At 43.8% G+C, this 12200-nt stretch overlaps 1 pseudogene; it reads left to right on the top strand.

The window, feature by feature from the left end:
- Window positions 1–205: 205 nt before the first annotated feature.
- On the top strand, window positions 206–1841 carry LOC124704673 (annotated as a pseudogene).
- Window positions 1842–12200: the final 10359 nt, after the last annotated feature.

Genomic DNA, 12200 nt, shown 5'->3' with positions numbered 1-12200 from the left:
AAAGACAATAATGTAAACAAATTTGCAGCCCTGCATGCCATTGAATAACACGAGCTTGTCCCCGTAGTCATGGCCAGATTACGACTTGCAATCTTAATTTGCGCGGATTTCAACGTCGTGCTGCCCAATATGGACCAGCCAAGTTGCCCTAAACTAGCAGTACTGGCTTTTGCTCCGAGGACCTACAGTACGACTGAGCACCACAAGTCCACAGCTCAAGCTGCTGGTTCTCCTCGCCACACCAGCAAAGTCGAACTTAGCTAGCTTCCCGATCTCGCCATGGACGCCGTGCTCTCGTCGTCCTCGCCACAGGCGCCGCTGCGCATCGTGATCGTCCCGTGGCTGGCGTTCGGCCACCTGCTCCCGTACCTGGAGCTCTCCGAGCGGCTTGCGTCGCATGGCCACCACGTGTCCTACGTCTCCACGCCGCGCAACCTCGCCCGCCTCCCGCCGCTGCGCCCCGCCGCGGCAACGCGCGTGGACCTCGTGGCGCTCCCTCTGCCGCGCGTCGACGGCCTCCCCGACGGCGCCGAGTCCACCAACGACGTTCCCGACGACAAGCGCCCGCTGCACTTCAAGGCCTTCGACGGCCTCGCCGCTCCTTTCGCGGAATTCATGGCCGCCGCGTGCGCCGACGAGGGCATGAGGCCGCACTGGATCATCGCGGACTCCTTCCACCACTGGGTCGCCGCATCTGCGGCAGAGCACAAGGTACGATCCAATACACAACACAGCCAACTCACATATATATGCGCCCGCTTAACTAGATCCATTTCCCTTATCTCAAATCTAGCCACCTCGATCGATCACCTGCAGGTGCCATGCGCGTTGCTTCTCCCGACCGCAGCGATCATCGCTATGCCCGGCCAGCCGCCGGAGCATTCCGCTAACGGCGAGGCCGAGCCCGCCGCGCCTGACACCGTGCCCCGTTACGAGCGGAAAGCATTGGCACATGCTTTCGCCGACGATGGCGAGTCGGGCATGTCCACCATCCAGCGCTGGACCCTGACCAAAGACAAATGCGCGCTGGCGGTCATCCGGAGCTGCGTCGAGTGGGAGCCCGAGTCGTTCCCGCTGGTGCGCAAGCGCCTCGGCATGCCGGTCGTGCCCCTCGGCCTTCTGCCGCCGCCACCCGACAGCGGCCGCCGTGCTGCCAGTACGAACAGAGAGCATGCCACCCTGCGCTGGCTGGAGACGCAGCCGCCCGGTTCGGTGCTCTACGTCGCGCTGGGCAGCGAGGTGCCGCTGCGCGTGGAGCAGGTGCACGAGCTGGCACTCGGGCTCGAGATCGCCGGGGCAAGATTCCTCTGGGCTCTCAGAAAGCCCAGCGGCGCCGCCGTCCTCGACGACGGCGCCGACATGCTTCCACCTGGTTTCCAGGAGCGCACGCGCGGTCAGGGGATGGTGACTACGGGGTGGCTTCCGCAGATGAGCATACTGGCGCACGCCGCCGTGGGCGGGTTCCTCACGCACTGCGGACGGAACTCGCTCATCGAGGGGCTCCTGTTTGGGCACCCGCTTGTCATGCTGCCCATCTTCGGAGACCAAGGGCCGAATGCGCGCCAAATGGAAAGGAAGAATGTAGGAATTTAGGATTGCAGGTGGCGAGGGATGAGAACGATGGGTCGTTCGACCGCCATGGCGTCGCGACCGCGGTTCGGGCCGTCATGGTTGAGGGAGACGCCAGGAGGGGCTTCGTGGCTGGCGCAGCCAAGATGCAGGAGGTAGTAGCCGATACGGAACGGCAGGAGAGGTACATCGACGAATTTGTACACCATCTTAGATCTTACAACGTTGGTGGCGATTCCACTACTCCCCTGCCCACCTTCACCTCTAGCTGAAGACTTCATGAATATCAATAATAAGGAAATATCGAAAGCATGAATTGAATATTTTGTCAAGATTTTCTGATTCCATCGTGGAATATAGACATCACAGCCCATGTAGGCTGGTTTTGAGGACTAGCGATGGAGGTGCGAGTTTCTGTGATATAGAAGGATTTGTTTGGCAATTTGGATTTCGCAACAACAATATGCAAGTGAGGGCGGCTGCACAAGTGAAGTTCAGAGTCTTACCTTTCACGGTGAAAATTCAAGGTCTGATCTTAATTGGTTGTGTCTAACAATGACCTTCTTGAGACATTGTTTTGAGAGCGGAGACTATGTTCAGGGTAAAAACCTAAGAATGGCCTTCGCAGAGGGCAGATCCTGCAGCACCGGAGCCTTCGTGAGGGAGAAATCGACGTCATCGTCATTGGGGCCTCTCCATCAATATATCCATAAACACCATCATCATCACCATCTCCAAAATCCACCTCGTTTTCCTCATAGTTTGTGATTGATTGAACCGTGTGTATTGTATATATGATATTTGCATGTTTGTGATTGACACCTTGTCTTTATTTGGTGGAGATATTATATTTTCATATTGTGTTGTAATCCATATGTCACTGATTCATATCATGTTTGTCATTTATGAGTAGACTGTAGACCCCATTGTTTCTAAGTGCATATGATGAATTGGCTATAATTTTCATATAATTTGCAATGAGTATTTGGTCAAATTTTTATCTTTTATGTGGTTCTATGATGGTTTTATGCGAACATCGGCTGCATATTACTTCACCTATATGGGTTCGTAGGTCTACAGTTTGATGCAATGATGAGGGTTGAAAGGGATGGAATGGCAGAAATCATTTTCCAATACGTTGAGTTTCATTAGAGGGATTTATGTCGGGAACAAATGAACTAACTGCTATGATGGGACATTTATGTCTCAATGATTCATATACTTGCTCATGAAAATGGCTTTAGGACTCATCATAAGGGGTGTATTTTCTCATATCTATGAATGCACCTAATTTAGGATCCGCCTTAAAGGAATGAAACTTGATAAGGAATTCACCATGTTGTGTAGAAATCTAAATACTAAGTAAATCCATGTTGCTCCCGAAAACGCTTGTCACATATAAGTTCACACACATTTGAGCTTGCCCTTTTGCTTCATAGAGGGTTGGGTTTTCTTTCGTTGAGAGTATTTACTTGTTGCTATTTACTTCCAGTACTTTATTTTACCGCAAACTGCAAACCCAAAACACCAAAACCACTGCATCCTTTTATTGTTTTACTTTTCAAATTTACTAACCAATACCTTCAGCTTCACGTGGGTTCAACAACCTTTGTTATTGCAAAGTACTACAATTGATCTCCTACGCTTGGGAGCCATCAACTACTAATAGATGTAGTTGTTGAACAGAGTAAGTAGAGTAAAATCGTTTGCGATGTTCAATAAAAGTAAGTTATTGGGTTAAAGTCATTGTGTGTGAACCTACCTAAATTCACACGATTAAATATCTATGACCGATAAATGCACACGGCATGAGGAAAGAAAGTGTGTGCGAAAAATCTCCTTTCGCAGACAATTTCGGTTTTTTGACCGGTGTGAAAGTTGGCCCTATCACACATGAGTAAACAAACCGTCTGCGTTGTAGAGCGTTGTAGAGACGTATCGTCCACCTTTGCACAATAATGATTGGGTAAACCGTGTGTGACGTACCATTTCAGTCGTATGTAAATGCTAGTTATGTAATAGCGTGTGGAGGAGATGAGGCGTGTAAGAAACTTCAGGCCCTTGCCCATGCTTTACCCTATGGACCACAACATCTTTAATATGTTCGCGTCCACGCCTCACCTCGAGATAAGCAACATGTTGGTAAGCATATTTCAAATGTTATTATCTTGCACTTTTCATTGATCTTGCGCCTCCAAATGCCTGGAGGAGCCTTGGGGGTGGGGTGGGTGTATTATCATCTTCAAGAGCTTATTGTTACTTATGAAGAAGGAGATCAAGAGTTGGTCAGTCAATTCTATAATCTTTGGGATCTCATAAATTCCACTAATTTTTTCGATAAAGGGAATATATTAATATCAAGAGATATCAATTACACCCAGCCTCTGCAACAACGCACCACCCTAATGGCACCACGGATGCACACAGCCAAAAAAAGGAAAAGAAAACTAAGAAACAAAATTTCCGCTACAGTATCTCGGGCCTAACAACAACAATACATCCACCGCCATGACAACACCTGAATTACAGACTCTTCAAAAAACGACGCCTCCAAGAAGAAAACAGTGCTCAAACACCATCGTCGTCCGATCAAAGATCTTGGGTTTTCACCCTGAAGATAGTCCCCGCTCACAAAACAATGCCTCCACCAAGGTCATTGCCAGGCACAACCAGTTAAGGCCAGACCTTGGGTTTTCACCCTGAAAGGTAAGACTCTGCACTTCACCTGTGTTGTCGCCCCCACTTTCATACCGCTGCTGTGAAGCCCGGAACACCAAGCAAACCCCTCAACAGCGCGGAGACTTGAACCTCCCTTAGCTAGTCCTCCCCTCCGGCCTTCATGAAATTCTCTTCTTATGACTTTTATCATGGATCCATAGTCACTTGATGTCAACACAGAAAAATAGCTTCGCGCCGCGCCCTCCAGAACCAACCGGTCGGAGTAAAAGCATGGGTGCGCACGACCGAATACCTCCGATCCAGCAAACTCCAGGCAAAGTACTGTTACATTCGCCGGCGGAGCCTTCCGGAACACAACCCCCCGGCCAGATCACGAGTCCACTAATGCAATAAAAGGAGCATGTTTGATCATGGATAACCTCCATGGGTTGGATCACTTGATTTTCATTTCATTAGGGCGTGTAAAAAGCATACATGGCGAACTTTGTTACAAGTGGATTTACATCTAAAAAGAAAACTAATGCTACAAAGGAAGGAGAAGAAATTAGGGTTTATCGGGTAGGATTTATGCACGGTAGAACTTTTTGGTGCTCCATCTTGCTGCTAGATCTCTCCAATTTGTGTCTAGAGCCTTCTTTCAATGTAGCCGCTGACCTCCAAATTAAAAGTCACTCAAATGATTATGTGTGCTCCCCCTTCCACCAATAAGATAAAATTCTAACATTTTTTTTAAGTCAAATTCGTAAAATTTTACCAATTTTGTAGAAGAGTACCAACGTAAGACATCAAATTTGTACTCCCTCGGTTTAATTCATGTCACTGATTTGGATGTATCTATGCATAAAATATGTTTAGATATATCCAAATCAGGGACAAGAACATTTCAAGATGAATATGCTAATGCTAATTTAGTGTCATAAGTGATGTTCTATAAAGATGATCATAATTTATGACCCTAAGCCATTGACTCTTGATTATTGCTAGGTGCTTTCAATTATTTACCAATCTGATGAGGGACATAAGAAAAAATAAAAATAAAATAGAACCAAACTGAAATCTAGTACTAGCTTCTACAAACTTCTGTTATATTCTAGGTAGTTTGGTCCTGTTGTCATATGTGTTGTAGTGGTTTCCATAGTGTTCTAGCTAGTTGTAAGTAGAGTTAAGTAGTAAAGGATCACGCAACCTATAAATAGAGGTCTAACCACTACCTATGGAATCAGACTATGTACCCACTATCTATAAAATAAATGGAACCTTTATTATGTCTTAGATCTTGGACTAGATCTTGTGTGTTGAGTATTTTGAATAAACTCTTGTCAGCCCCTGCTCCTAGAGCGATATCTAGCTTACGCCATAAACGGTATCTAGCACAGCATGTCGAAGTGGTTCCTTCAACATTTGCGATGTTCACGTTGTAGCAACACAGTGGAGTTGTTCCTTGCTATCCACAACTGGCGCGTGGTTGACGTGGGAGGTAGAAATCTCTATGGTGTAGCTTTTCTTCGTTCCCCGGCAACGGCGCCAGAAAATAGCTTGATGTCTACGCACGCTTCTATTCCTCGTAGACAGTTGTTGGGCCTCCAAGAGCAGAGGTTTGTAGAACAGCAGCAAGTTTCCCTTAAGTGAATCACCCAAGGTTATCGAACTCAGTGGAGGTAGAGGTCAAAGATATTCCTCTCAAGCAACCCCGCAATTACGATACAAGAAGTCTCTTAGTGTCCCCAACACACCTAATACACTTGTCAGATGTATAGGTGCACTAGTTCGGCGAAGAGATAGTAAAATGCAAGTGATATGGATGAATATGAGTGGTAATAACAATCTGAATAAAATATGGCAGCAAGTAAACATGCAGTAGAACAGTAAATAAACGGTGATTTGATGCTTGGAAACAAGGCCTAGGGATCATACTTTCACTAGTGGACACTCTCAACATTGATCACATAACTGAATAAACAAATACTACTTTCTCTACACTCTCTTGTTGGATGACAAACACCATTCATTGTGTAGGGCTACAAGAGCTCCCTCAAGCCGGAGTTAACAAGCTCCACAATATTCGGTGTTCATATTTAAGTAACCTTAGAGTGCATAATAGACCATTGCAATTATACCGAGTACTAACATAGCATGCACACTCGTCACCGTCGAGCTATGAAAGGGGAATAGATCGCATCAATACTATCATAGTAATAGTTAACTTCATAATCTACAAGAGATTACAATCATAACCTACGCCAAGTACTACATGATGCACACACTCGTCAACATTACATCATGGAGGAGGAATAGACTACTTTAATAACATCACTAGAGTAGCACATAGATGATATTCAACTAGATCACAAAGCTCATGATCACATAAAGATCACATGGGAGAGAGAGATGAACCACATAGCTACGGTACAGCCCTTAGCCTCGGGGGAGAACTACTCCCTCCTCATCATGGGAGACAGCAGCGTTGATGAAGATGGCGGTGGTGTCGATGGAGATGCCTTTAGGGGGCACTTCCCCGTCCCGGCGGCGTGCCGGAACAGAGACTTCTGTCCCCCGAATCTTGGCTTCGCGATGGCGGCGGCTCTCGAACTTTTCTCGTATCGTGGCTTATTCTGATAGGGTTTTCGCGATGGAGACTTTTTATATAGGTGGAAGGGCAGCCTCGGAGGAGCCAGAGGGTGGCCCCACCATAGGGGGGCGCCCCCCCTTGGTCGCGCCGCCATGTGGGGTGGGGCCCCCAGGGCTCCCCTCTAGTCCCTCTCTGGCTCTCTGGAAGCTTCGGTGAAAAATAAGATCCTGGGCGTTGATTTCGTCCAATTCCGAGAATATTTCCTTTGTAGGATTTCTGGAACCAAAAACAGCAGAAAACAGTGAATCGGCATTTCGCATCTTGTTAATAGGTTAGTTCCGGAAAATGCATATAAATGATGTAAAGTGTGTATAAAACATATGAGTATCATCATAAAAGTAGCATGGAACATAAGAAATTATAGATACGTTGGAGACGTATCATTCCTCCACAACATTCGTTGTGTTGCTTGATACGTTGCAAACGTATCTATAATTTTTTATGCTCCATGCTTGTTTTACACCAATTACGATATGGTTTATTTACACTTCGTGGTATTTTGATGCATTTTTTGAACTAACTTATTAACAAGATGTCACATTGCCAGTTCATGTTTTGTTTTTGTATTTCAGAAAAGTTGTTCTGGAAATATTCTCGGAATTGGACGAAACAAAAGCCGAAGTTCCTATTTTCTGTCATGAAGACGGAGTCCAAGGGGGAGACGGAGAAGATCCGGGAGGTGGCCACACCACCCCTAGGTGCGGGCCCCCTGGCCGTGCCTAGGCATGGTGTGGGGCCCCCGGGTGCCCACCGACATTGTCCTTTCGCCTATATATTGCCATAAATTCAAAGTAGAAGGTTTTGAAGCAACACAAAGGATGATTAAGTTTCAGCAATTGCTTTCAACTTGTAACATGTATATCTCATGGATAGTTGTCATCATAAAGCAATATAACAAGTACAATAGGTAAACATGTAAGAATCAATGCACACAGTTGACACAAGTGTTTGCTTCTAAGATAGAAAGAAGTAGGTAAACTGACTCAACATAAAGTAAAAGAATGACCCTTCGCAGAGGGAAGCATGGATTACTATATTTGTGCTAGAGATTTTATTTTGAAAACAAGAAACAATTTTGTCAACGGTAGTAATAAATCATATGTGTTATGTATAAGATATCCTATAAGTTGCAAGCCTCATGCATATTACCAATAGTGCTCGCACCTTGTCCTAATTAGCTTGGATTAACATGGATTATCATTGCATAACATATGTTTCAACCAAGTGTCACAAAGGGGTACCTCTATGCCGCTCGTACAAAGGTCTAAGGAGAAAGTTCGCATTGGATTTCTCGCTTTTTGATTATTCTCAACTTAGATATCCATACCGGGACAACATAGACAACATATAATGGACTCCTCTTTAATGCATAAGCATTCAACAACAGATAATATTCTCATAAGAGATTGAGGATTAATTGTCCAAACTGAAACTTCCACCATGATTCATGGTTTTAGTTAGCGGCCCAATGTTCTTCTCTAACAATATGCATACTTAAACCATTTGATCATGAAAATCGCCCTTACTTCAGACAATACGAACATGCATAGCAACTCACATGATATTCAACAAAGGTGTAATAGTTGATGGCGTCCCCAGAAACATGGTTACCGCTCAACAAGCAACTTATAAGAAATAAGATACATAGCTACATATTCTTCACCACAATAGTTTTTTAGGCTATTTTCCCATGAGCTATATATTGTAAAGGCAAAGAATAGAATTTTAAAGGTAGCACTCAAGTAATTTACTTTGGAATGGCAGAGAAATACCATGTAGTATGTAGGTATGGTGGACACAAATGGCATAGTTTTTGGCTCAAGGATTTGGATGCACGAGAAGAATTCCTCTCAATACAAGGCTAGGCTAGCAAGGTTGTTTGAAGCAAACTCAAGTATAAAACGGTGCAGCAAAGCTTACATATGAACATATTGCAAGCATTATAAGACTTTACATTGTCTCCTTGTTGTCCAAACACCTTAACCAGAAAATATCTAGACTCTAGAGAAACTAATCATGCAAACCAAATTTTAACAAGCTCTATGTAGTTCTTCATTAATAGGTACAAAGTACATGATGCAAGAGCTTAAACATGATCTATATGAGCACAACAATTGCCAAGTATCAAATTATTCAAGACATTATACCAATTACCACATGCAGCATTTTCTGTTTCCAACCATATAAAAATGAACGAAGCAGTTTCAACCTTCGCCATGAACATTAAAAGTAAAGCTAAGAACACCAGTGTTCATATGAACAAGTGGAGCGTGTCTCTCTCCCACACAAGCATGAATTTATTCAGAGAATGAAAATAACAAAACGAAAATAAAAGCACACAGATGCTCCAAGTAAAGCACATAAGATGTGACGGAATAAAAATATAGTTTCACTAGAGGTGACCTGATAAGTTGTCGATGAAGAAGGGGATGGCTTGGGCATCCCCAAGCTTAGATGCTTGAGTCTTCTTGAAATATGCAGGGATGAACCACTGGGGCATCCCCAAGCTTAGACTTTTCACTCTTCTTGATCATATTGTATCATCCTCCTCTCTTGACCCTTGAAAACTTCCTCCACACCAAACTCAAAACAAACTCATTAGAGGGTTAGTGCATAATTGAAAATTCACATATTCAGAGGTGACATAATCATTCTTAACACTTCTGGACATTGCACAAAGCTACTGAAAGTTAATGGAACAAAGAAATCCATCCAACATAGCAAAAGATGCAATGCGAAATAAAAGACAGAATCTGTCAAAACAGAACAGTCCGTAAAGACGATTTTTTTAGAGGCACTTAACTTGCTCAGATGAAAAAGCTCAAATCGAATGAAAGTTGCGTACATATCTGAGGATCACGCACGTAAATTGGCAGACTTTTCTGAGTTACCTACAGAGAGACCTACTCAAATTCGTGACGAAGAAGAAATCTGTTTCACGCGCAGTAATCCAAATCTAGTATCAACCTTACTATCAAAGACTTTACTTGGCACAACAATGCAATAAAATAAAGATAAGGAGAGGTTGCTACAGTAGTAACAACTTCCAAGGCACAACAAAACAGTAGCAAAATAAAAACATGGGTTATCTCCTAAGAAGTGCTTTCTTTATAGCCATTAAGATGGGCTCAGCAATTTTAATGATGCTCACATGGAATAAGAGTTGAAGCAAAATAGAGCATCAAGAAGCAAATTCAAAACACATTTAAGTCTAACCCACTTCCTATGAAAAGGAGTCTTGTACACAAATAAATTCATGTAGAACAAAGTGACAAGCATAGGAAGATAAAACACAAGTACCTTCAAAATTTTCAGCATATAGAGAGGTGTTTTAGTACCATGAAAATTTCTACAACCATATTTTCCTCTCTCATAATAGTTTCCAGTAGCATCATGAACAAACTCAACAATATAACTATCACATAAAGCATTCTTATCATGAGTCTCATGCATAAAATAATTACTACTCCCAACATAAGCATAGTCATTCTTATTAATTGTAGTGGGAGCAAATTCAACAAAGTAGCTATCATTATTATTCTCATCATCAAATATAGGAGGCATAGTATAATCATGATAAACTTTATCCTCCATAGTAGGTGGAACCAAAATACCACTATCATTATAATCATCATAAATGGGAGGCAAAGTATCATCAAAGTAAATTTTCTCCTCCATGCTTGGGGGACTAAAAATATCATGCTCATCAAAACCAGCTTCCCCAAGCTTAAATTCTTCCATAGCATTAGCAACAATGGTGTTCAAAGAATTCATACTAATAACATTGGCATTATCATGCATATAAAGTTCCAACTCAAGATAGATACTATAAAGATCTCTAATATTTTTGTTGTTTTCCATTAAGCCTAACTAGTCTAAACAAGAAACAAAAAGATGCAATTGCAGGATCTAAAGGAAATAGCTTCGAGCACTCACACACCGGCAACAATGCTAGGAAATAGCTTAGTAGTCTGGAGGATGTGAATACCTTTTACCTTAGCTCCCCGAGCAACGGCGCCGTAAAATAGCTTGCTGTCCACAACCGGCGCGTGGTTGACGTGGGAGGTAGAAATCTCTCGTGGTGTAGCTTTTCTTCGTTCCCCGGCAACGGCGCCGTGAAAATAGCTTGATGTCTACGCACGCTTCTATTCCTCGTAGACGGTGTTGGGCCTCCAAGAGCAGAGGTTTGTAGAACAGCAACAAGTTTCCCTTAAGTGAATCACCCAAGGTTTATCGAACTCAGGGAGGTAGAGGTCAAAGATATTCCTCTCAAGCAACCCTGTAATTACGATACAAGAAGTCTCTTGTGTCCCCAACACACCTAATACACTTGTCAGATGTATAGGTGCACTAGTTCGGCGAAGAGATAGTAAAATGCAAGTGATATGGATGAATATGAGTGGTAATAACAATCTGAATAAAATATGGCAGCAAGTAAACATGCAAGTAGAACAAAAATAAATGGTGATTCGATGCTTGGAAACAAGGCCTAGGGATCATACTTTCACTAGTGGACACTCTCAACATTGATCACATAACTGAATAAACAAATACTACTTTCTCTACACTCTCTTGTTGGATGAGAAATACCATTCATTGTGTAGGGCTACAAGAGCTCCCTCAAGCCGGAGTTAACAAGCTCCACAACATTCGGTGTTCATATTTAAGTAACCTTAGAGTGCATAATAGACCATTGAAATTATACCGAGTACTAAAATAGCATGCACACTGTCACCGTCAGGCTATGAAAGGGGAAATAGATCGCATCAATACTATCATAGTAATAGTTAACTTCATAATCTACAAGAGATTACAATCATAACCTACGCCAAGTACTACATGATGCACACACTGTCAACATTACATCATGGAGGAGGAATAGACTACTTTAATAACATCACTAGAGTAGCACATAGATGATATTCAACTAGATCACAAAGCTCATGATCACATAAAGATCACATGGGAGAGAGAGATGAACCACATAGCTACGGTACAGCCCTTAGCCTCGGGGGAGAACTACTCCCTCCTCATCATGGGAGACAGCAGCGTTGATGAAGATGGCGGTGGTGTCGATGGAGATGCCTTCCGGGGGCACTTCCCAGTCCCGGCGGCGTGCCGGAACAGAGACTTCTGTCCCCCGAATCTTTGCTTCGCGATGGCGGTGGCTCTGGGACTTTTCTCGTATCGTGGCTTATTATGATAGGGTTTTCGCGACGGAGACTTTATATAGGCGGAAGGGCAGCCTCGGAGGAGCCAGAGGGTGGCCCCACCATAGGGGGGCGCCCCCCCTTGGCCGTGCCGCCATGTGGGGTGGGGCCCC

Source organism: Lolium rigidum, chromosome 3, assembly GCF_022539505.1.
Source record: "Lolium rigidum isolate FL_2022 chromosome 3, APGP_CSIRO_Lrig_0.1, whole genome shotgun sequence".
In the NCBI taxonomy this organism is placed as follows: domain Eukaryota; kingdom Viridiplantae; phylum Streptophyta; class Magnoliopsida; order Poales; family Poaceae; genus Lolium; species Lolium rigidum.
This window is presented reverse-complemented; position numbering and strand designations above follow the sequence as displayed.